Source organism: Rhinolophus ferrumequinum, chromosome 19, assembly GCF_004115265.2.
Source record: "Rhinolophus ferrumequinum isolate MPI-CBG mRhiFer1 chromosome 19, mRhiFer1_v1.p, whole genome shotgun sequence".
NCBI lineage: Eukaryota > Metazoa > Chordata > Mammalia > Chiroptera > Rhinolophidae > Rhinolophus > Rhinolophus ferrumequinum.
Window position 1 is genome coordinate 54773341 of NC_046302.1, and position 25957 is coordinate 54799297.

The 25957-nt window shown below is 43.1% G+C and overlaps 1 protein-coding gene across 9 annotated transcripts in view; it reads left to right on the forward strand.

Moving 5' to 3' along the window:
- The first annotated feature begins 8847 nt into the window (after positions 1 to 8847).
- The window catches only part of SOCS6 (suppressor of cytokine signaling 6), a 68207-nt gene continuing 51097 nt past the window's right edge, over positions 8848 to 25957 (forward strand). For 3 of the 9 annotated variants that reach the window (XR_004421060.1, XR_004421062.1, XM_033087427.1), the window contains exons 1-2: positions 8848 to 9043; positions 12777 to 12961. The gene's annotated coding sequence lies outside the window, so the exon portion shown is untranslated. The other 6 variants (XR_004421061.1, XR_004421059.1, XM_033087428.1 and 3 more) reach the window with 6 other exon arrangements.

Below are 25957 nucleotides of genomic sequence, written 5' to 3' on the forward strand. Positions count from 1 at the left end.
GATTATTTTGAGCTGAAGCCAATTGGGAAACAACAGCAGACACAAGTAGAACTCATTGCCATCCTGCTTTCTGTCTAAAAGCAGGGCATAAAGGTGACATAAATTTCCATTTATAAAGGTGTTCCCCTGTCCAGGAAAACTGAGAGGAGTCTGCGTAACAAATCTTACTAAACAACCTTTAATTACCATACATTTCCTAGTCACTTTCCCACCGGTTACTGCCCCTGGAACCCAAACACCCTTTTCCTTTGTCTCGTCACTTGTCTATAATTTGTCACCGTCTCTTGAAATTGTATATAAGCCCCCAAGTCTAACTGCTTTTTTGGGTTTTCACTTTTTTTTTTTTTTTAACTTTTATTTCCATCAGCTCCAAGTCACGTAGTTGTTTCAATCTAGTTATGGAGGGTGCAGCTCATAGTGGCCCATGTGGGGATCGAACCGGCAACCGTGTTGTTAAGAGCACTGCGCTCTAACCAACTGGCTGCCTCAGTTATCACTTTTTTTCTGTGAAACCCCTGTGCACATAAAATACTAACATCAATAAAAAAATTTACATGCCTTTTCTTCTGTTAATTGGTCTTTTGTCAGTTTAATTTGCATGCCTCAGTGACAGAACTTAAAGAGATGAGAAGTTTTTCTTTCTCTATCGTTTGGGTTACTATGCTCTGAAAAATAACAGTGGAACAAATAAAGGGAATTGGGTTTTTATTGATGAAGCTCAGGACATGTTACCTTAAAATATGGCACCCCGACATATTGAATAGTTCAGGCTGAAGGAATTTGCGATGCAGGAAGGAGTGTCTGACTTTTCCCTGAAGCAGGTCATACAAGCTAGGAAAGACTTTCTGACCTACCTATGAAGCAGGTCAAACTTCTTTTTATATCCGGAGAAAAAGAACATCCTTACCTCCAAAGACAAACGGACACAGAGGGGAATCTGAAACCACTTTGCTAAGTTTCCTCAGTTCACTACACCTAACTCAAACTCTTTGTCCTATCGTATTTTCCCACAACTTTCCACTCTTCATCAAACCTCGTATGAAAACACTCAGGTTTAAACAGTTCCTCAGACCTTATTTCTTTTATGAAGGCTCACGTGTCACATAAAACTTAAATAAATGTCTATGCATTTTGTGGGTATAAAATGAATTATAACAGTCAGCTAGGATTCAAGGGAAGGGGACACACAAAAAGGAGTGTCAAAGAACTTCTAGATACGTTTTACAATCACAACCTCTTCACCTTGCTCTTAAATTGCTGTACTCACTTGTTAAACTTTTAACTCCAACCAAATCCATTCACTTTACTTCTATGACCTCTACCCTGGCCCAAACTGCCATCACCTCTCCCCTGGGCTCCTGCCTCCTCCCTTTACTTCCAAATTTGTTCTACTAAAATCCATTCTCCATTCAGGCAAGGAAAAAGATCTTTTAAAAATGTAAACTAGTTTGCATCATCTCCTGATTAAAATGCTTGTTACTACCCTTCACTCTTCGAATAAGGATGAAACTCCTTTTCCTGATAAGGCCTGAAATGACTTGGCCCGGCTCCATTCTGACTTCATCTCCTAACTACTCAGTACTTCCCACGTGTCCCAGCCATACCTGTTTTCTTTCTTCCTCAGATATGACAAGTTCTGTCATAACTCAGAGATTTTCCTAGAATGCTTCCCCGCCCAAACCTTTGCACTGTTGTCTCATCCTCAATCCTTCAAGTGACTTCCTTATAGTGGCCTTCCTGGATTAAGTCACGTAAGTGCCACCAACCCCGCCCCGAGTTTCTATTACCTCATCCCCTCTTTCCTCCACAGCATATTTATAATTTTTGTTCCTTGGCTTAATCATTTGATGTTGCTCTTCCCTCCCCTTTCTTCTCTATTCCTATTAAATTAATCTCTTTCAGGGCAGGTAACGTGATGTGCTCTGCTCATCCCCTTACACCCTGCACCTAGAACAATGCTTGGAACATAGAAGACGCTCCATAAATACTTGTTGACCATTGATAAATGAAAGCTGCGATGTTACTCCATGAGTCTCACCAGTCTACTGATTTGGTTTCCGCCTTCTTAAATGAGATGGCATGCTAAGCCAGCGGTGTTCATTTTCTGGGGCTGGTGTAATCACGTACCACTAACTGGGTGGCTTCAAACAACAGAAATATATTCTCTGGCAGTTCTGGAAGCGAGACATCTGAAATCAAAGTGTCGCAGGGCCATACTCCCTCAGAAGGTTGCAGCGGAGAATTCTTCCCTGCCGCTTCCAGCGTCTAGTGGCTGTTAGCAGTTCGTGGCATGCCTTTGCTTGCAGCTACAGCTCTCCAATCTCTGCCTCCATCTTCTTAGGCCATTCTCCCTGTGTGTCTTTGACAAATATTCCTCTTTTAAGGAATCAGTCAGTGAATAGGGCCTGCTCAATCCAGTATGACCTCATTTTAAGTTGATTACATCTGCAAAGAGCCTAATTCCAAATAAAGTCCCACTCAAAGGGATGGCAGTTAGGACTTCAACATACCTTTTGGGTGGTACAATTAAACCCACCACAGTACTTATACTGGGGCTCCAAAGGGAAATTTCCTCTCAAACTTTGACTTTTCTGGGAGCTACTACTTTGGATTCCCTGCTTAGATTGCAAGCCAGCCCCAGGCAGTTTACTTATCTGAGGCTCTGATACCCTAAACCCCTCCCCGTGGGGGCTGAAACCTGGTATGTTAATCGTTCTGATTGAACCCCCTGGTTGCCAATTGCTAGTCATTTCTGAAGAGCCTACCACTAACGCAGTGGAATAGCTTTCACACAAAGCTATCCCTGTTTCCAGCAGGGATCCCATGTTGGATCACTAGAAAGATTTAACATTCATTCTAGCAGTATAATTTAATTGTATTATACAATTATTGGGTCGAGGAGCTAATCTGGGAATCCAATGACCATTTATAACATTGCAACCTACATTGAATTGTAAATTGAATTTAAAATCAAAATTACAAAGAAACTCTCGGAATGAAATTGCATAGGCAAGCTGGGGAACACTTAGATATAAAAAGTTAAAAATGATGCTAGAATCAAATAACAATATGATAGTAATAGATGATCCTGGGGTAATGAAGTACTCATGACTCCTCAAAGGGCTATTGCTTCTACCGAGCTATTTGTACTTTAATAATTCTGAACCTAAAGGAACAAAACTCTGATATGGAGTTTTAGTCGATGCCATAGGAGGTAATGGACCTCCTTTCTTCTTTTTATCTAAATTGTCAGGCCTTCCTGTTGCTTTAGAATCACAAGCACGGGTAGAAATTTGTTTTATCTGTAAATGCTGACCCTGCTAGGGAGTTCTCGCTTTTGAATTCAGTGAGCTAACAACTCACTCCATCTTACCATAAAAAAGAGAACTTTAAGAAATGGGGTTCTCCCCAGGTAGCAGTCCTGCTGGGAAGAGATGGTAGGTAGTTCAAGGCCACCCTGAGCTGGCCACGGGCGCTCTGGCTCTCTGCCAATTGGAGGGAAGAATTCCAATACTCTCTTCCCTTGTTGAGTTGGGGGGGGGGGGATTTTATGTGATGTTATTCTCTATTCTAGGACATACCTCCTCGTAAGTTTCCAGAAGAGGCAAACACGTGCCATGAACTCCTCATAAATGGGTACTGGCAGGATTGCTGTGCCCTAAGTAAAGAGGGTGACCTTACATAGTGAAAGGCGCTGAAGCCGTCAGAGGCCTGGATCCTGGAAGGAGAGAAGGCAGACAAGAGTGAGGTTTTTAATTGTCTGCAGATAAAAATCTTTGATCTGAAATGTTACTAGAGTGTGAAGCTGGGCCTGAGGTACCAGGGACTCTTGTCTTGCCACCTTTCTGAGTAAACAAGCAGGTACCCACACACGTTGTGCCAGGTCTTACAAATCCTCAGAGCGCATTGTTCTGGGAGGTAGGCATCATTCCTTTGACTGCAGGTTGTCAGCTAGCAGAGGCGCGCTGCTGATCGAAATAGCACATTTTCCCTTACTAATACCTGGAAATCAGGTATTTTTCACTTCCCAAAAGACAAACCAGCCACCCTTACTCTCAAAGTGGATCTCTCACCACTTTGAAAGCCCATTTATCACCAGGCTCCTCTTGAATAGATGGAGAGAGGATGGCATATTCACATTTATGCATCAAACATGTCGAGTCCCTAGCGTGCAGAACACAAAGATGAATAAAGCATCTGCATTCAAAGGAGGGGAGGGGCAGATTGCAGCCATCAGGGCAGAGTGTGCAGTGTGCTCTGAAGGAGGCTGACCTCGGTGGGGTTTCTAAGTAGGACAACGTCAGCTCTGATCGGGCGGATCTGAACCTTGACTGATGAGGGATGAGATTTTTAATATATTATAGACACAATCTAGAGGGTAGGGGTGAGATGGAAGAACATTCTAGACAGGGAGAAAAACATGAACTGAGGCACAGGGCCAGGATTGTGTGGAAATGAAGTTACCCAGCTTGGCCCGGTGAAATGTAATATAAGGAAGAAAGCAGTGGATTGTGAAGATGGGGAAACAGGGAGGGTCCAACTCTTGGAGAGCTGTGAATGCCGGGTAACTGAGTCACTATTTTCCACTCTAGGTGGAAGGCAGAGTGAACACTGAATTTATTATTTGAACTGGAACAATTTGGAGATGAAAGGTGGAACTATTAATATTTGTGCCCGAACAACAGTTATAACCTGGTACTGTCCTGGGCAAACTGGGACCTATGGTGACACTAGTAATTGGGAAACTGCAAAGAGAAGCTTTGATTAGGAGGAGACTACATTACAGAGAAATGGCACTTGGGGCGGGAGGGGTGCGGCTAGGGGGGCGGGCAGGCCTCGGAGAACTGTTAGTTCCCAATGGCTGCCACCACAGAGCACCACAAACTGGGTGCTTAACACAATAGAAATCGATGCTCTGATGGTTCTGGAGGCTAGAGTCCAAGGTCAAGGTGTTGGTAGGGCCTCTATGAAGGCTCTATAGGGGAGGATCCTTCCTGGCCCCCTCCCAGCTTCTGGTGTTGGTGGCAGTCCTGGACATTCCTTGGCTTGTGGATGCGTCACCACAATCTCTGCCGTCATGGTGTTCTCCGAGTCTTGACACGGTCTTACTGCTGCATGTCTGTCTCTGTGTCTCTCTTCCTTTTATAAAGACACCAGTCATACTGGAGATCCAGGTCCCACTCTACTCCAGTATGCCTTATAACCAACTTAATTATATCTGCAAAGTCCCCACTTCCACACAAGGTCATCGTCGGAGGTTCCAGGAGGATATAAATCTTGGGGCACACTCCTCAACCCAGTACGTGTACCAAACAGGGAAGTTTGGATGGGTGGATGGCTTGTGATCCCCAGACAGGAGAAGGGAGGCAGCCAAGGGCAATGGAAAGGCCAGGGAGGAGTAGAGGTTGTGGAATTTTGCTTGCTTGGCAGGTTTCCCCAGGGGCCCTGAGGGTGCTTTGAACAGAAATGTCAGGACAAGGTAGCAAGGCTACCCACTGCATCCATCCTGTTTCCACACAGTTTTCTCAAGTCTGGGCTCCTCTCTTTTCTCCTTCTGTAAGAAGGGAAGGCATGTAATACAAGAAATCAAGCCAGACTTGAATCGGGGAGATAGCAGTTCAAGTCAGGACTCAGCTGCTTTTAACTTTGTCACCTTAGGCATCACATGATCTGAGTCTGTTTCCTCCGCTCTAAAATGAGGACGTTCAGGATGATTGATAAGGCTCCTTCTGGCTCTATAATCTATGACGTTAGGAGGAAGAGAACTGTGCTCCATTGCCCTTGTTAGGGTACTTTTTTTTTTTTTTTTTTTTAAAGATTTTATTGGGGAAGGGGAACAGGACTTCACTGGGGAACAGTGTGTACTTCCAGGATTTTTTCCAAGTCAAGTTGCCTTTTCTTTTTTTTTTTCAAGTTGTCTTTTCAATCGTCGTTGTGGAGGGCGCAGTTTGGCTCCTGGTCCAGTTGCTGTTGTTAGTTGCAGGGGGCGCAGCCCACCATCCCTTGCGGGGATGAACGGGCTACCTTGTGATTGAGAGCCCACTGGCCCATGTGGGAATTGAACCGGCAGCCTTCAGAGTTAGGAGCATGGAGCTCCAACCGCCTGAGCCACCGGGCGGGCCCAGCTACTTTCAATAGGACCCTTTACCATCCCCATCGTTCAGCAAGTGTATCAGACAGCACTTGTGGTTGCATACAACAGAAATTGATTATCTCGAGCAAAACAGGGTTTATAAGACTCTTGGGGACTGGCACCAAGAGCAGTCTGGTGGATTTGGTCCCCTCTGTCTTCCACATCCATGTTTGTATCTCTTGCTCAAGGGTCAGAGTCCAGGGTGAGAGTCTCATCCATAGGCAATCCTTTCAGCTGAGTTGGGTGTGGGTGGAGCAAAGGTAAAACTCCCCCAAAGGGAGATTGAGTTGCTGATAAAAGGAAGGGTTGGAGAATGGACAGCCATGAGAACACATGTCTATGGCCAAGGAATGTTTGGAACTCAGCCAAGCCTGGAGATTTTTTTTTTTTTTTTAATTTTATTTATTTTAAGTGTGTTTTTCCAGGACCCATCAGCTCCCAAGTCAAGTGGTTGTTTCAATCTAGTTGTGGAGGGCGCAGCTCACAGTGGCCCATGTGGAGATCGAACCGGCAACCTTGTTAAGAGCACCGTGCTCTAACCAACTGAGCTAACGGCTGCCCCAAGCCTGGAGGTTTTAATCGTGAATGTAGCCACTAGTATATCTACACTAAAGTTGTTGCTGTATTATTATATCGTTATCACTGTTATTTTAGTTTAGTGGTTAAGAGCCCATATTCTGGAATCATAGAAACCTAAGTCTGAATTCCAGCTCTGCCCCATAGGAGTTGCTTATACTTATACACAAGCTGCTTATACTTATACACATCTGTAATGTGGGGGATGATAATACTGATTTTATAGATAATTGTAAAAATTAAAGGAGATAATATATACTGAAGAGCTTAATGCAATGCCTGGCCCCTAAAATATACATTACCTAGTAATAATAATCATTATGGACCAGCTCCAGGTTAAGTAGTTTTGTGCATTCTTTCACAACGTTTTGGTACAGGTAATATCAAGCCCCCCACCCCGACGCTACCCCCCCTTTCTTCGAAAGCAGAAACTGAGAAATTTGGTCAAAGTTAAACAACTACATGAATTGTCAAAGCAGAGATGCCAGACCAGCTCCGCCAGACTCAGAAGCCCAGCGTCCTCATCGCGTCTCCTACTAAGCTCAGCCCATTGCTAGCTTGGTCTGCTGAAGCCTCCTCCTCCTGGTCTTAATCAGGTAAGGGGACACTGGTGTCCCTGATACTCCCATCTTTCCCATGGTTCTGCTGTCAGGGCTTAAAAGAAGAGGTGGTGGGGTTGAAAAGTTTGCTTCTTTTCGAATTACGATCTGTTACCACTAACCTTTCTGCCCATTCTGTTTTAGTCTGTTTACAGTCTCTGGGATTACCATATTTCTCCAAAAATAAGACTGGGTCTTATGTTAATTTTTGCTCCAAAAGATCCATTAGAGCTTATGTTCAGGGGATGTCATCCTGAAAAATCATGCTAGGGCTTATTTTCTGGTTTGGTTTCATTTTCAGGGAGACATGGTAGTTATTTGTGAATTGAGTTGCATTTAAATCAGGGCTAACAGTAATGGTGAGATTTATTAACAAATTATAAAGTGAAGATGACAGTGGTCTGGCGAATCACACGACAAATGACATCGACCTTATATATACTATTCGGTCACACCAATTTTTAAATCATGAAACTAGATTTTGTGTTTATGTACGTATGGTATATCAGACATTTGTTGGAATTAAGATCGATTACCTAAACTTTTCTTTTTTCTTTTTTTAATTAAAATTTATTGGGGAGACAACGGTTAGTAAAATTACACAGGTTTCAAGTGTACAATTCTGTGATACATCATCTATTCATCACATTGTGTTCACCAACCTAAACTTTTCTTAACCAGCAGCTTTGAAGTATAGTGTAATTCAGATATAAATTCACACATGAACAACTTGAAGACTTTTTTAACCCTAGCCTATTTGTTTCCTTTTTTTAAAAGGTCCACACTATTCAAGACACACAACTTTTCAAGTCCACAATGCTTAAGTTAGATTTTCATACGTACCTCTAATCGCTTTTCATCAAAAGAGAAATAAAATTTCCTGCTGATTTTCATTGACAAAAATCAAATTTGCTGTTATTGCGACACATTAGTAGCACCTTCAGCCAATTCCCAAAGAAACGAGTGAAGTTAATAAACAGCAACTTCACATCACACTTCCTTGTAACTCCGCGGCACAGACCGTAGTGAAATGGGCTAAAAAGGGCTTAAACCGAAAAGTAGGTGGCTTGAAACAATAAGTTTCCTTTCAACAAGCAAATGCTACGATTAAGTCAGAGGAGGCTTGGGGAAGGGCTTCTCCGCCGCGGCCCAGCTCCCGCGTGCGTGCTGGGTCGTCCCCGGTCTCTCCCTCCCTGCAGGGACAGACCGGGGTCGCCGGCGCCAGAGGCCCGGGTGGACTGTCCTTACCGCGTGAGCCAGGGCCCCCGAAGAGGGGAGCAGAAGGGGACAACCAGCACAGGGGAAGCGGCCTGCAGGAGGGGTCCCGGACCGGCCCCTGGCCCACCGCACCCTCCTCCGCGGCGGGGCGCCCCCGACCCTGGACGCCCCCGGACGCCGCGGCCCCTGGACGCCCCCGTCTCCCCACCGCCGGACGCCCCCGTGTCCCCGCGCCGGGCCGTCCTCGCCCCCCCCCCGCACGTTCCCGCCCCGCCCCCCCGCACATTCCCGCCCCCGCCCCCCCCCCGCACGTCCCCGCCCCCCGCCTCCGCGCCGGGACGCCCGCCTGCGCCGCGGGCCGAGTCTTGGGCGCGGGGCAGCCCGCTCGGCTCCTCCGCAGTCGCGCCCCTCGGGGAGGAGGAGGAGGAAGGAGGCGGGAGGAGGAGTTGCGGGAGAGGACGGCGGAGCGCCGTATTCGCGCCGGCGCCGGGCGAGGAAGCGGAGCGGCCGCTGCCGGGTGAGCGTCGGTGCAGCCGAGTCGGGGGCTGGGGCTGCGCTGGGCTTTCCGCTCCCTCCTCGGGGACCGGGCCGCCGGCCGCGGGGCGCCTCTTCCCCTCGGGGCGGCGGGGCCGGATCCGGCGCGGGCTGGGCCGGGGAGGCCGCCCGGCTGCAGTCAGGGGTCCTGGCGGCGCGAGGCCCGGCGCCGCCTCTGCGGGTCCGCGGGCGGGGAGCGGCGTCCGGGCCAGCGGGGCCTGGCGTCGCCGGGGAGGGCCGAGGCCTGCTTCCGCCGCCGCCGGCCCGGCCCCTCGGCCTCCCGGGCCACGCGCGCCGCGCCGGGCCCGGGCCGCCGCCTTTGTTGCCCGCAGCCCGCCGAGGAGAGGCCGAGGCTCGGCGCGGCCTGGGGCGGCGGCGCGGGGCCTGCGCGGCTCCACCGCCCGCCGCTCGGCCGCCTCGGACCCCCTCGGGCCCGGGGCCAGGGGCCCGGGGGGCGGCCGACTCGGCAGGGCCCCGGCCGCGCCCGCGGCGTCCCCGTCGCAGCCGGAGGTCGCGGCCGCCGGGCCCGCAGCCTGCTCTCGGCGGGAGGTGCTGCTGGGGGTGAATTTCCGTCCACGGCCGGGTGTGGGGATGGTGGCGTTTCACATGGCCCTGGAACCGAGACAGGCCTGGATTCTCAATTTGTTTCAGGAGTTGGCAACTTCAGGGACACCGTGGTGGCTCAGTGTAGCAGAACTATTGACATTTCTCAGTGCAGGTCCTGGCACAAAACTTGGAATGTGTGCACTCGTCTGTGTGCCAACTTCACGTGTAGTGGGAACGTGCAGTCGGGGCTTCGCGGCCCCACGCTTTGGAATTAAGGACCAGGTGGGAATGGGTGGTAGAAGTCGGGCTTCCGGGAATGAAATCCATCGCGTGGAAGTCAGGTCAGCCGAGGTTCCTTGAACGTCTTGCCCTGGATGAGGCTGTAGGCGCTTGTGCGAGGACATAGTAACGAGCAGTCGTGGGAACGGGCACAGAACGTTTCCCAAAGACGGTTCTCGTGGCATGTGCGCCTTGGAGTAAAAACATAATTATACCAAGGTAAACAGCCATCTACTTCCTTCAAGTGAAATCTCGGAGCTGTTCTCAACCACAAGAGGTTCCTACATTTAGCTTGACTTTTTTTTTTTTTTAACCCACCAAATACCGCAACATGAAATATGCCCGGCTTTCTGGAAGGAATGAATTGCGAATGGAATATTTAGTGCTCTGGAGGGTCAGCGTTACTTAAAAACATGAGTGGCGTTGGTGACCAAGTTTCACAGGTAAAACCCCAGAATGTGGCCTGTGACACATACTTTCTCTGTGCTTTCTCCTTGGTCAAGTGCGGCATCACCTGCCCTGCATATGGTTTAGAGTCTCCAGCTGCAAATGACATAGGTGGCCTCACCCGTTTGATTCCAACACTGCCCCTCGTGTTTTCTTGCTCTCTTGGGGAAAGCCGGCTCCCTGATGGGGCCCATCAGGATTCTTAGAAGCGCTGACTGGGTTCCCAAGTGCTTTGCTCTGTTGGGTCTGGGGAAGGGTCAGACAGGTTACTCACCTGAACTTGATCTTTTTGGGGCCTTCCTTGTGCAACTCTTCAAAACACATTTTCCCTTCTTAGCCTTTCTTAGGATCTTTAAATACCTTCTGAGTTGATGGGAAGTACAGTGCCCTTCCCCTGCCTCCTTTTTTTTTTTTTTTAACTTTTATTTATTTTAAGTGTGTTTTTCCAGGACCCATCAGCTGCGAGTCAAGTAGTTGTTTCAGTCTAGTTGTGGAGGGTTTCCCCCGTCTTTTAGAGGGAAGACCGGCAGGCCTTAAACATGACCCCCACAGGATCTAGGGGCACACCCCCAGGTGTCACCTGGTGCCCTTTCAACAGCACCTTGCAGGGAGGGAGCGGCATAGAAGGAAGTGGTTTGGGTGCCCTTGAGCTGGGCTGCAGCCAGCCTGGGTTGTGCTATGACCTGGGAGGAAAAGCTCTGCTGTACTGACTGGATTCCTACTCATTTTACCATCCTCAGTGTTCCTTTTAATGGCTCTCAGTTTAGGGAACAGAAGCAAGTATCTTAGGACTGTCTTGTTATGTAATATCACTTCTCAGAAAACTGGTCGTTTTCTTCACTGTGGTCGGTTTTTGGGAAACTTGCGTTACTAGTAGTATCTTTTATTTTGCTCATAGACGTAGTTGTGTGGTCTTATTTGAAAGTCATAATACACTCTGAAAAAAGGAAATGTTATGTCCGTTTCTGAGTTTGTGGCGATTACTGTTATTATTCCCTTCAAAATATGCAGTCATGTGAAATGGGTTGATACACGCACACACACCTGTGTCGAAGTACGAGGTCAAATACCCCATGTTACTGATAACCTAATATAACTGAGCCTTTACAAGGGTAGATAGTAAATGACCTCGAGTTGAGTTCATCTTCTTGCGTCTGTTATTGGAAGTGAAGATTGTCTATTTCCGCTCTCTATCCTCGTCCCTAACCTCTTCCTTCCAGTTTAGGGAATGCTGCATCTGTGGTGCCTGAGTACCTTTGTAAAATTATACCTTCTACAGGGGAGGAACTTGTAATACTAGTATATGTCATAAAAAGAAACTTTTTTGTATGACGAGATTGATCCGAAGAGTTGTGCAGGGGGTAAAATAGAAACAGCAGTGGGACATGTTTTGAATTGTACCGAGAGTGAAATTGTCATTAATGTTTTTTATGGCTAATTTATTACACTGTATATAGCATGTTGGTTTAGCTAATAAGTAGTGAAGGCTTGAGGACTGAGGGCACATTTACTTTAAATTTAGTGTCTTTGGGGATTCATACAAACATCAAATTTTACTTATTTGGGAGTTGTATTTAGGTGACTGTTGGTCTTCTTGATGTTTCAAGAATAGACATACTTAGGTAAAGTCATTTAAGATTTCAGTTCTCGCGTTGCGCACACAGGACGTTTGGGACGTGTTAGATCTTTAGGAAAGAGGGTACACTACTAGCTTTGTGACCTTGAACACATTTTATATCCCCTCTGAGTCTTATTCTTTATATGGGGCTAAAGGAGGGATAATAATCCACTTGACAGTTATTGAGAGTATATATTTTGCTTAGAGTAAAATGCAAGCCGTTTACTTTGGGGCTACCAGATTTCTGCCTGGTTCTGCAGAAATTCATAGGGTAGGTTTTTAAAATAATCTCTAAATCTTGTTTGCTTTTTCTGTAAACTCAGGCCTTTCTCAGCGTTGGTGTGAAAATTAAATGAGATAGTGCATGTAGGTGAATGAGTTCAGTGCCTGGACTATAACACGTACTAATAGTATGATAACAATTAGTTTAAACTAGACTGTGATCAGTTAAAAGGAGTATTCTGGTTTATCAGCAATGTCTATATAAGACTTGGTTTTTCTTGTTAAGTAAGCCGTTTGTGAGGGAAGGGTGCGAGACCAACGAGACAAGAAAACGAAGTAAAAGAGGGGAGAGAAGGGGCGTCGACAGAAGTATTTATGGGGCCAGCCACTAGACGTGTGAGGATTGCAGATGGTTGCGGTGAACAGGGATCGGGTCGCCCGCTTGGCACTGGGTCACTGCATTCGGTTGCTGGGAGATCTAGAAACAAAAAAGTACCACATCTGGCCTTGCAAGGCCCATGCTCTTGTTTTCATACTGTTTTAATATTGTTTTATCATTCTTAACAACTATCACACTGAAATTTTTTCTTAAAATTATTAAAAGGGCATCACACTTGGAGACTATGTTTGGGGAGCAGTGGCTATCCCATTGTCCCGGGGAGCAGACTATCGAGTAGAGGAGAAGAAAGAAGACAGAACTGACCCTCTGAAGGTCTGGGAGACAAACAGTCATCTGAGCATCATGAAACCCTGAAGGTGTCACTATGGCCTCCTGAAATCTCCCAACAGGTAAATTGGATGATCTGGAGAGGCATCTGTCTATATACAGCACTTTAGTGGCAGTTTGAGATAATATTTAATATACACACTTGTGTTTAAAGTATTTTTTCAGAAGGCAGAGGAATATATGGCTCCTATTAGATAAGATTTTCTTCCAAAACAATTTTAGGAGTTTCATGTTGTTCTTTAGAACTGTTTAGAAGAGGTGCACTCACGAAGTTCTCCAGATAGCCTGTGACTTGGTGCTGCTTATACTGGTAGTGCTAGTTGTTATTCTGGCCACACCAGTAACAGGCTGGACAGGGGAAGCAGCAGGGTTAATACACTTTTAAAGTAAGATAAATTGTTACTGGTAGACTTGCTACTTTACATGGTTTTCCTTTTGTGAATTTTGTTTTGGTGTTTATAATAATGAAAGTGTTTGTTATTAAAGCTTAATTTTGGTTTTAAAGGAAATAATATCCCTTTAACAATAGTCATTTTTGTCTATTGACAGTGCTTTTAAAGTGAAAATACACACACACACACACACACACACAATAACATTAGTACTAAGTATCACAGACTGTCATAATATGTAAGCATGTACCAAACAGAATTGTATTAGTATTTTGGTGGTTTTGTACATTTGCAGAATTACTGCATTGTAGAATTAGAAGGACCCTTCTGATTATTAACCAGCTTCATTTTTACACAGGTGATGAGGAAATTGAGACTAAGAGTGGTTACGTAATTGGCCCAAACTCACATACCACAGTACAGATTTCAGAATGGAGTCTGGTGTATGTTACCCTTCTTGCCATTGATGCAAGATGTTTCCATTTACTCCTGGGAGCTAGGGAATTTGGATTTGTGTCTTCATGGAGGATGTCACAGTTGAGCTGGCTCTTGGAGGGTGACCTGTATGTGACTGGGAAGAGGTATAGATGGCAGGGACGTTATGTCAAACGGGCTGGACAACAGGAGTTATATATGTCATCAACCTAGAGATTCTTCTCTCTTCAGTGGGGTTGCCTGTTTTCTGTTTCTTAGTTTACTTCCTTGATTTGATGGAGCTCATCCTTCTACTAACTTCCTAGACAGGTGATGGGGAGTTTCGTGTGTGTGTGTGTGTGGCCTTGCGTGCCACAAAACATCTGTATTCTAAATATTTGATTTCTAGTCTGGCTGTGTAGAATTCTAGGTTACTATTTAATCAGCATAGGATAGGTTATGCTGCAGTGGCAGAGAAGCTCCGAATTCTCAGTATGGAAGTAAAGCTTTATTTCTTGCTGTCAAGTCTGCTGTGAGCCTGGGCATCCTCTAGTGTCTTCCTTTGGCTCCAGTCTGCTTTTACCTTCACTTCCCCCCTCATGTCACCCTGTGGCTCCAGGTTTCCACAGCACATGCAAAGAAAGCTGACAGGTCACAGGCTGGCACTTAAATATTTGGAGCAGAAGCGACACATCAATTTGGCTCAGTGCATTGGCCAGAACCAGTCTTACGCCCCTGCAAGGACGTGGAGAAAGATGGAAGCACACGAGAAGTCATTGACCATATTGTGTGCCATGTTGAAAGTAATTTCCTGTTGGAATTTTGAAGGCATTGCTCCACCAGCTTTCAGCTTTTATTGCTGCTGCTAAGTCAGTTGCCGTCTGCATCCCAATCATTTTTTATATGTAATTTTTTTCTCTTCCTGGAATCTTTATAGTACTTTGTATTATCTCCTAAATTCTAAAATTTTACCGTGATGTGCCTGATTATTTTTTCTCCTTTGGACATACTGAGATTCCTTGGATCTTTTTTAATCTATAAACTTGTATTGTTCAGTTCTGGGAAAATTAAAAATTTTTTTTTATAATTACTTCCCCTTAAATTTTTTTCTTTTCCTGACTGAAGCTCTTTGTTGGATGTTGGGCCTCCTGACTTGATCATAAAATTTAAATTTTTTAGCTTTTTTTTAACCAAATTTTTTTTAACTCAGCCTTTTTGTTCTTTTCTTGCGGGGGTGGGGGAGATGTTCTGTTTTTCTTTTGAATTTTTAATTTTGGCTAGGAGTTTTTGTTTTCTAACCGTTCCTGCCCCACTTTTAAAAATAAATAGCATATGACTCTTGGTTCAGATTTGTGATACCTTTTCTTAAGACTTGTTTTTTTTATTTTGTCTTCCCTCCACGAGGGTTAGATTTCAGCTTTCTCCAGTTTTTCTAAGCCAGTTAACACTGTTGTTATCTTCTGTCATTTGCTTTCCAGTTTTCATTGCACTGGTGTTTGTTTTGTTTTTTGGATAGAGGAGATAAAGAAGTGTTTCATAAGAAGCTCATCCAAAGTTATTTTGTTCTTTTTAATAGTTTTTGTTTGTTTGTTTTGCTAGCATCAGTGAATATGAAAACCTTTTACTTTGGGGGAACCCCCATTTATTTTTTCTTTAAATAAAGGTTTTCAGTTAGTGTCACGAAGGCACATCTATATCACTGAGCTCTGTGTGACTTAAATATGAAATGCTTGCTGATCTGTAGTGGGTAACACAAATTGTTTTAAGTTGGATCATTTTAAAATCATGAAGCGATCCCATGTTTGGCCAGCTCTAAGTGATTACTTCCGACAGTTATTTTACTGTGCATATAATGTTTCCCATTTTGTAAGCTTTTGCATTATTTGCTCACTGGGGCTGTGTTAGGAATTTGAATAATTACTGCTCTTCAGGATCCACCTTGTCTCTAAAGACCAGTGAATGAGGTTTACATTTTGCTCTTAATATACATTTACTAAATCTTAGGTGGATTATGTTTGTATCCTAAATCTGCTGTTCTTAATTTCAGTGCATTTATAGAACACGAGGAAAGATATTTTCTCCTCCTGACAGTTCATATTCTCTAATGCAAACTGAATGAACAACTCTTATATGATCTGTGCAAAAGCATTTGAATAACTGATAAATTGCTTTTCATTTGGAGCTTTTGTGTTAAGATCTAAAGGCTGAGAGCATTCAAAGCAGTTGCGTCAAGTTTCACTTATTTTTATGTGCATGTTGCCTTTAGAAGTTAAAAAATTTTGATTTCGTCATTCCACATATTGAAGAGATTATGTGTATAAACAAATTACTTAAAATGTTGAATGAAAAGTCGTGAAGGAACTTCAGCATTGTGCTGTTCCATACAGCATCCCTGCCACAGAATGAAGACAAAACAGCAAAGAGATCATACTTTGGGTCAAACTTAATTGTCAGCATTTGTGAGAAATTCTCAAAGGATCTTCCTTACTCGATAGTTTAAACAGTGAGGTCATTCTTTCTCATAGGCAGTGAAAGTAGTGAGGTTGTTTAGGGCATATGCTACCTTTTTAGCTAAAATATTCTCAAGTGCCTAGAATGGTGGAAAAATATATACATTAAAAATTTAACATGCACATATATGAAGACAGTGATGATTTGTTACCTAGGTGTACTACTTTTTAAATCTAACATGTTAAAAATCTAAATAAGGAAATTAAGGAGTGAGTGTATTTCATTAATTCGTATAAGCCAGCTTCATTGACATTTAAATGAGTTTATGAACATTTGTTTCATATTCAATTTAATAGGAATGTATTGAACACATCGGAAAAGATGCTTAGAAATGCTCGTGTAAAAGTTCTCTGCAGGTTAAATTTCTAAGTATCTGCGTACTTTTATTTTCGTTGAATCAGGTACTTTTAGAGCTGGCTGTGTTTGAGAACTCAGCCTCTGTGTATGGGAAAACAGACTTAGGAGACTCAGTGTCACACAGCAAACTCAGTGCTACCTACCCTGTATTTTTATGTCAATAGCCTACACAGTGGAAGTGAATCACTTCAAAATTTATTAGTGCTTTTGCTGTAGTTATAAATTCATTGTTAATTTATTACATTTTAAATTGTATGACAGCTTTAAATCCATTTTTCTTTACTTGGTTATCTTTAAACTTCTTTATCCACCTGTAACCATACAAGTATTCATATATTGCTTTTCAAAATAAAGCCTATTGGGGTAAGATCCAGAGGTCCTAAAAGAAGTCAAAGTGATTCTGTTGCACTCACTGTGTTTCAGTTATTCTTATTTGCATGTAGTTGTGTAGAGGGTGAAGCAGCGCAGACTTTACCCTATGTGCAGACTAACTGGTTCGCCTGAAACAGTTACTTGGTTGCTGCCACAAGACACGATACTCCTGAGTCCGAGATAAAGGACCTTCTTCAAGATACTGTCAGTAGCCATGGTGTCAGCGTTTGTGCCAGTTCCCTGAGCACCACTGCCAAGCTGAGAAAAGAATGGAAAGCGTAGAAGTAATGAGGAGGCCGATGCAGGAAAGCTTGGACCAGTGCGGTGGCAAAACGTGATTGGATTCTGCATGTATTTTGAAGATAGCTGAGACTGGGATTTCATGACATGCTGGATGTGGAGTGTGAGAGGACGAGAGGACGTGACTGGTTATCGGAGCAGTTGAATGATGGAGTGGCCGTAAATGAAAGTGGGAAAGATGACAAGAAGAGCAGGTGCGGCGATGGGAAGGAAGGGCAAGGCCCAGAGTTGTGTTTTGAACATGTCACTTCTGGGACATCTATAAGAACAACGTGGCAGTGTCAGGGAGGGAGTTGACTATCACTAGGGCAAGTAAAGAGAGAGATTTGGGAGTGGATGACGTGCCTGTGAGCGAGTGAACTTGCTAAGGGGCACGAAGAGATGGAGAAGAAATAACCAAAGTCCAGTGCTGGGGAGCCCCCACACGAAGAGCCGTGCAGGCAGGCTGAGGAGTGATCCGCTGCGTCCCACGCCGCCGCCGGAGCGCCTCCGTGGGGCCTGAGAATCGCTGCTGCACTGCAGTGTGGGCGCTACAGCGTCTGTGCAGCGTGGTGCAGTAGGTCTCCAGTGTGGGTTCCCCCCACACTGGGAATTGTAGGTCTCGTGGATGCGTGCTTCTCAAGTGTTCTGCTGCAGAGGGATTAAAGATGGGGGACCTCTTTCCCCACCCACAGCTGTGGGAACGTGGGGTCCAGGCATTTGTTTACACATGTTGGAAACGACATTTTTAGGAGTGGTGGCGGAGGGGGGCAGTCGTTGGGAGGTGACAACCAGGTGCACACTGGGAGGGGAGCCTTGGGAAAGGCACGTGCGTCTGCGCAGGAACAGGATGGAAACAGACTGGAGACCAGTGTCACCATGTCGGTACAAGTGGTGTTGGAGTTGGACGTTTTCTTGTGATCTTTTTAATTTTCTTAGTGAAACAGGAAGCTGGGCTAGCAGCTGAGATTGAGGATGGAGGAGGAAGTGTTACAGGTATGAGGAAAGATGTGAAATGGTCAGGCAGGACAGTGAGAGCGCGAATGGATCAGGGAACTGGCGTGCGATTTGCAGGCAGCTTAGGGCTCCACCTGAAGTTCCTGCTCGACTGTAAATGGAGCCAATCAGCGGTGATGTGTTTCTCCAGCCACATTCCCCTGTAAGGACGGGTACAGGCGTGGCACAGGCAGAGTTGGATTTAACCAGTGTTGTGGTTTTGCCAGGAGTTTTTCGGCATGAGAGTGAGGGAAGGGAATTAAGGGTATGTGCTAGAGAATGATTATGATTAATCGTGGAAAATAAGGGAAGTAAGGAGGGAAAAAGGGACCATGAAAAGTTGGTGGGATTATTATTCTTGTCTTTTAGACTTTGACTATTTCAGCCCCACCAAACAAAATGTCAGATGTGCAAAAAGTTATTTTGGCTGGGGTGAGGAGAAAAGCGAAGGCTGTCTAGGTTCTAATAAAATAAAAGTAATACAGTATTCTTATCTGTTAATTTATATTTTTGTTTGGCTGTCATGGCTTAACTGAAAGCCAAGAAAAGGTCTTGTATATTGCTTTAACCTAATGGATTTACTTAGCCATTCCCTTTAAAAAATACCTTAAGAACAAACAAGTTCACAGATTCTATTATAAAAACATCGATGTGTATTATAGAATATTTTGAAACTAAAGTATTGATAATGATACTTGCAAAAATGTCTGCAGTCCAGTTGACATTTCTGCTGTTTTCCTCTCTATTCTTTCTACATAATCAAGACCATACTTTACATACAATTTTGTTTCCTGTGTTTTTGCACTTAACAAATGAACAATATGAAATTTTCCCCTATGTTATTTATAACTCTGGATAAATATCAGTTTTAGTGGTTCCCTAAAGTTCCATTGTGTAGATGTGCCAGAATTTTGTTTGCAATTGTCATACTGGTAGAAATTAGGATTCTTTTGATATTTAAAAGTTAAATTTATTTTTTATCATATACAGTAATGCAGGGGACTCTATACTTTGGTTTCATTTTTTTTTTTAAAGATTTATAAACAGCATTTTTGGGTCAGAGTATGAATATTTTTAAGAGCTGCATATATAACCAAGTTATATTTTTACAACTAGGTTAAGATGTTTTCATGTAACGACTGTTGTTATTTAGAAAAATCTTTGCTGATTTCACTTGTGAAAAATCATTACTATTTTAATTTGCATGTCTTTGATTCTTATGGGGATCAGTATTTTTCTGGAAATATGTTGAGCCAATTGGTTGTTTATGTGGAAAAATGCATATTAATTCCTGCCTCACACATAAGTTAGTACTAGATTAATGAAGGACTTATATGTGAAAAGCACAACTTCAGTACTTTAGGAAATACAGGAGAATATATGCTTTCAAGTGTCAGAGGAATTCTTAAGACAATAGAAGGGGCAAACAAGAAAGGAAGACTGACAAATTTGACTAAAATAAAACAAGAAACTTCTGTTCCTCAAAAGGATAAAACATCAAGACACAAGTACTATCTATAGCTGGAGAAAAAGGAAAGTAGGTCTGTGTGAGCTGGTGTGGAGGGATTTCTAGAAGTCTGAAATGTACCTGCCGTATTCTTAAGTGTTTTTGTTCTACATATTAAACCATGCATTTAAATCATTTTTCCACATAAGAAAAAAAGAAAAATGTTGATTGAAAGCCAACTGACTTTGCATTCCCACCAGCAATGTCTGAGTGGTTCAGTTTTCCTACCTTCTTGCTAACACCAGATTTTGTCACTGATGGGTACATAGTGGTGTCTCACTGTGGTTTAAATTTACATTTTCCTGATGACCAGTAGGTACTATCAAGTCCTTTTTCATGTGCTCAGTAGTCATTTGTATGATTAATTTTGGTAAAAAGTCTATTCAAGTCTTTTGCCCATTTAAAAAATCGGGTTATTTGTCGTATAATTCAGTTGTAAGAGTTCTTTATGTTCTGGGTACAAATCCTGTATCAGATATGTGATATGCAAATATTTCCTTCCAGTGTGTGGCTTGTCTTTCTCTTAATGATGCAGTTTGGGGCACAAAAGTTTGGAATTTTAATGAAGTCCCCAAGTTCAGTGGCTTTCATGAATGAGTTTCTCAATGGATGCTGTTTGTTTCCAAAGTGCTGACATGGTTGCTTTGGACAGTTTGGCCCAGCTTTAGAGTTGTGTTTTGCAGAGAGGGTTTATCGGCCTCGTGTTCCATCACGCCACAGTGAATCCCCCTTAGTACATACTTTTTTTATTCCCTTTTTCACATGAGGAAACTGAGGCGTGGATGAGACAGTGGGGAGACGGTGGCTGTGGTCTGAACTCAGGCAGCGTGGCTCCAGGATCCGTGCCCTGAGTCACTGGGCTCAGCCCTCCCAGGCCCATGTTATGGTAACGCAGACGGGGAACCTGCAGTTTCTGGGTCGTGTGCCAAGGGGTCCGCTCTGTGTCTGTTACTCGGCAGCCTCCTTTGTGACTTTGGGCAAATGGTTGAGCTTCTAAGGTTTAGTTTGCTCTTCTTTAAAATGCAGCTAAAGATAGTACATTCCAAACAGAGTTCTTGGGCGGATTCAAGGTTAATGTGCATTTTTTAGTATGTACTCAGTGACGTTTGCATGGGTGGAGGTGGGCGTGGTGGTAGTAGCTACAGAAGTAGTAGCCACAGTGGCAGGACACCTGCCCCCTTCCTGGTGTGACAGGCATCTCCTCCAAAGGATGGTAGCATCCTAAACATCTTTCTTGTACAGCCCTTCTCTTACATAGTCTTCTGCAAATGTTTGTTTCCTTATATTCTAGGCTAGCATCCAAGGTCCTTGAAGTTAGTTTAAGGACTTGATCTTTCATGCCCGTGTTTTCACTATGGCTTTGCAGCTGTCTCCTTAGGCTTTTCAAGGAACTGTCGTGTTTTATCAGTGTCAAGACAGGACTATGACCTGGAGTGATAAGACAGGAGAGGCAGGTGAGTAGGTGGGTGGAAGGTAAGCAAATGTGCAGAAAGCGTAGTGCGTGATGAGAACACCTGCTGCATGGGGTGACTGCGGATGCCGGGGTGTTAGGTGTCAGGCATTTGTTTGGATACGGCGTTCATCCTCGGTGCCCACAGGGAGCTGAGCCAGCAGGAGAGTCTGGGTTGTGGAAGGGAAGTGCAGTCCCTGGAGTCAGGCAGGTGTGGAGGGGACAACTTGACATGGTCAGGTCAGAAGCTAGAAGCATGGCAAACAGTGGGAAGGTTTAGGGCGAAGGATTAGGAAGGCGGTTGAGACCTCTGACCCCGAGGGCGTCAGAGTCCTGCCTTTCATGGACTGAAACAGACACGTGCTTGTACCTGGACTGCCTATTTTCTTCTGTAAGTGTGGTAGGGTGGTGGTTTTGTAGTAAAGTAAAACGTGTTCAGTGGTTACAGAAAGACCTAGTGTAGAAAATATATGTCTACTGGGCCCCCTGATCCCTCTTCCTGTTCACTGCAGGTGTAATCACTGTATTTGGATATTCTTTGACACATTTACTCTACATGTTTAGGCATACAAATATATACACAAATGGGACCATGTTTGCATTCCGTTTTGTAGCTTGCCTTTTTCCAATAATGTATCTTGGACCTCTTTCTTTATCTGCGTAATATTTCATTGTATGGTTGGATTATAGCTTACTAAACTAGACTACTGGTTTTTGATGTGTGTTATTGTCGTTTCCTAATATTTAGGTTAATTCCACATTTTTACCAAAATGAATTATGCAGTAAAAGTCTAGGGTACTGATTGAGTGGGCTCATTCTATAGAATCAGTTGTGTGATTTTAGGCAAGAGCATTAATCCCTGCCTCAGTTTCCCCATCTATACAATGGAAATATTGTTACTGCTGTTCCACAAGCACCTACATAGCCTACTACGTGCCAAGCGGTTCTTAAAGGACATCACATATAGGTATTAACCCATTTTAACCTCACAACTAACTTGAGTGATCGACACTGTTATTTCTAAGATCACACAATGTTAAACGGTGGAGCTGGGATATCCGAGAACTCACGCATTCGGGTTCCAGAGGAGTGAGTGCTCCCTCTGTGTTACACTTCTTCGTGCATAGCAGTGAATTGCAGGGTTGTCAGGGTTCCGTGAGACGCACTGTATTCAGATGGCTTCAAAAGAGGCCCAGCACCTACTTGGCCTGTGTGTGGTCTATTTTTACCAGGCGTAAGTCAGTACTAGGGAAACGATTGAGTAATATTAGCCTTTTTAAAAATGAATGCTGTAGGCACATCGTTTTCCTTATGTCCTTTTTCTTGCTGTGAGTATATATCCCAAAGGCAAGTTCCTAGTCACATAATTACTTGGTTAAAGCATATGCAAATTTAAAATTTTAATAAGTATTTTCAAATAATCCTCCACAAATTGTCCCAGTTTACACTTCAACAGTTATGAGTACCCAGTTCCTCAGACGCGTGCCAACATTGTTACTGATTCCACTTTTCACACTCATCGGCTAAAGATACCTTGTTTTGTTTTGAATTTCTTTTTCAGTGGTGTTTTTAAAGTTGAGGCACAGTTTCCATACAGTGAAACTCACCCTTTATAGGTTACTGTTGAGTTTATCCAGTGCATTCAGTCATGCAACCCCCACCACACCCAAGATTTAGAACAGTTCCCATCACCCCCAAATTCCGTTGCTTTCTATGAGGTTAACGAGTTGAGAACCTTCTAGGGTGTTCATTGGTCACTGGAATTAGTTTTCTCCCTCTCTCGCTTGTTCTCTCTGTTTCTTCTGTCATTCTTTTTGTGTGAACTGTTTGTATATTTTGCCCATTTGCTTTTAGGGTTGTGTGCCTTTCTCACTGATTTCTAAGAGCGTAGACTATGTTGTCATAGTTTGCAGTTTTTCTCCAGTTTATCTTTTGGCTTTATGCCATTTTTTGGCGACCTAGAAATTTACAAATTTTGTGTTGTTAGACTCAATTGATCTTTTCCTTTATGGATTCAAGGTTTTATGTTACATATAGAAAAACTTTCTGCAGTGCAAGATTTTTTTTTAAATATTTTTTCCCAACTTTTAAAAATGTTTGTATATTTGATCCTCCTGGAATTTATTTTCACATAATAAAGTACAAGCCTTGCTTTCCCTTCCACTCCCAAATGGTTATCCAACTCACTCGTCATCATTTCTTTCCTGCACCAGTGCAGTGTGTCCTTAGTCACGTCCTCTTTTGATACGTGTCTTGGTTTATTTCTTGACTTTCTAGTCTTTTTCCCCCTCCAGTATAAGCTGGTACGCTATGTTTTAATATTTTGTACAGTTCATTGTTCCTCATTTGTGCTTTAGAATTGTTTTTTACTCTTTTCATTGTTTGTATGTCAAAGTTAGCTTCAATATCGTTTTGTCAGGTTTCTTGCAAAACCATTGGTGATGTTTTATTGGAATCTTGAGTCTGTATTTTGACAGGGATTGAATTGTTTTATCTAACAGCAAGGTCTCTCTCTCGCTTTTTCTCTTTCTCCTCCCCTGCCCCCCAGAACACTGATGATCCTCTGAGGAGTTTTCAAGTTTTTCATGTAGTTTTGAACATTTTTAAATTCAATCTTTCTCGAAACTATTATAAATAGAATGTCTTTTATTATAGTTTCTTACCAGCTTTTTAAAAATAATTACTAAGTGATTTTTTACCTATAAATTTTATAATCAGTTCCTTGACCGGCTTCTTTCTCTTTTTTTTTTTTTCCTGATAGTTGTTCAGTTACACGACAGTTATGTCTCCTCTTTTCCAATATTTATACTTATTTCTTACTCTTGTCTAATTAACTGGCTCACATGTTGAAAACAATGCTAATTAATGGTTTTGATAATTGGCATCCTTATTGCTGGTTTTCAGCATTTCTTCATTACTTACGGCTCTTAATTTTGTTTCGTGTGTCATCTATTTTACAGTTTTTTAGGGAGGGGTTCAAGAATTGATGTTCGAATTTTGTGTGTTTGTGTGGTAGCTGTGATAATACGATTTTGCTTTTTTGACTTATGATACATTACTAAGTTTACAAATATACAGCCGTGCTAACAATCCTGGGATGTACCTGGCATTGTTTCCTCCCACCAATATGATTTCTAGTTTGGCCCTTCTTTTAAATAGAGTTAGAAGTTAATCATATTTGCAAAACAATCTTTGTGCAAAGGCCTCGGTGGTGGTGTTTTTTTTTTTTTTTTTTTTTTTTAAGTAATGTTTTTCTTGTCTTTTAGAGTGGTTTTGCCACACCTAATTCCACAGAAAATTTTTTTAGCCATCTGCATTTATTTGGTGTTTACAAATCACTTAACTGTTTTTATAGCAAGAACTTTAAAAATATATACTTATTTGTTTGCATGTTTAAATCATGCCATAAATTTAGAAACGTTTGGATGAGCACCAGCCATGCCCAAGAATTGTTCTAGGTGCTGGGGATATAACAAGTGACCGAGACCCATGTAGAATACAACTGGATATAATTCACTGATAAAATAAGAGAATCACAGGCACGCTATAGAGAGGACAACTAATAGAGATTTTGTGGTATTTTTGACTTTCTGAAACAATTGGTTTCAGTGTGGCGTTTCTGTATAGTATGATTGGATTTTTAAAACCAGATCTGAAAATCTTTTTTTCCCCCCTAATAGTTTATCCCATTCATATTTATTGGTGTGACAAACATTGGGACCTAAATTCTATCATATTTCATGTCATGTTGGCCATTGCCCTTCTTTTCTTTTTCATTATAGGGTCTTTACTTTTCCCTCCTTTCTGCTTCTCCTTTTCTGGAAAGGCTTCAGTATCTGTTCTTTATTTTTCCTTTTTTATGAAGGTAATGGCAATAGTGTACTGGCAGGTTCGGGGACACTGGAGTAGGATCCAAGGAACTGAAAGGGGAGGGCACGAACCAGGGCTCAAATCTGGCTCAGAAACTGGCAGTGTGACCTTTAGTGCAGAAGGACATGGACGACAGCATCTCTCTTGCTAACTTTTTCTTTTTTCAAATTTTATTGAGGTGACAATTGTTAGTAAAGTTGCATAGATTTCAGGTGTACGATTTGGTAATGCATCATCTACATCTCACATTATGTGTTCACCACCCAGAGTCAGTTCTCCTTCCGTCAGCATACATTTGACTCTGTTTACCATTTTCTAGAGCCCCCCCACCCCTTTGCCCTTCGGTAACCCCTAAACTATTGTCTGTGTCTGAGTTTTTGTTCCTTCATTTGTCTTGTTCTTTTGTTTTTGGTTTATATCCCACGTATCAGTGAAATCGTATGGTTCTCTACTTTTTCTGTCTGACTTATTTTGCTTAGCATCATACTTTCAAGATCCATCCATGTTGTCACAAATGTTCCTATATCATCTTTTCTTAACCACCAAATAGTATTCCATTGTGTATATGTAGCACGACTTCTTGATCCATTCATCTATCAAAGGACATTTTGGTTTCCTTGTCTTGGCCACCGTAAATAAAGCTGTCTTACTAACTTTTTATAGGGATGCTTTTCTTACATTAAAAGTCTTTCTCTTTGTTCTTTTAAACTGTCTTCACAGATTATTTAAGCTAACAGTTTTCAGAGTGTGGTCTCTGGATCCTCTTTAATGCTGAAACATAATACTGCTAAAACATTATTCGCCTTTTCCACTGTTGCCGTTGTCACTGAGGGTACACGAGCAGTGATGGATAAAACCGATGGTGCCTGACCACTAACAAGGCACCAGCTGCAACAGTAGTAAATCTCC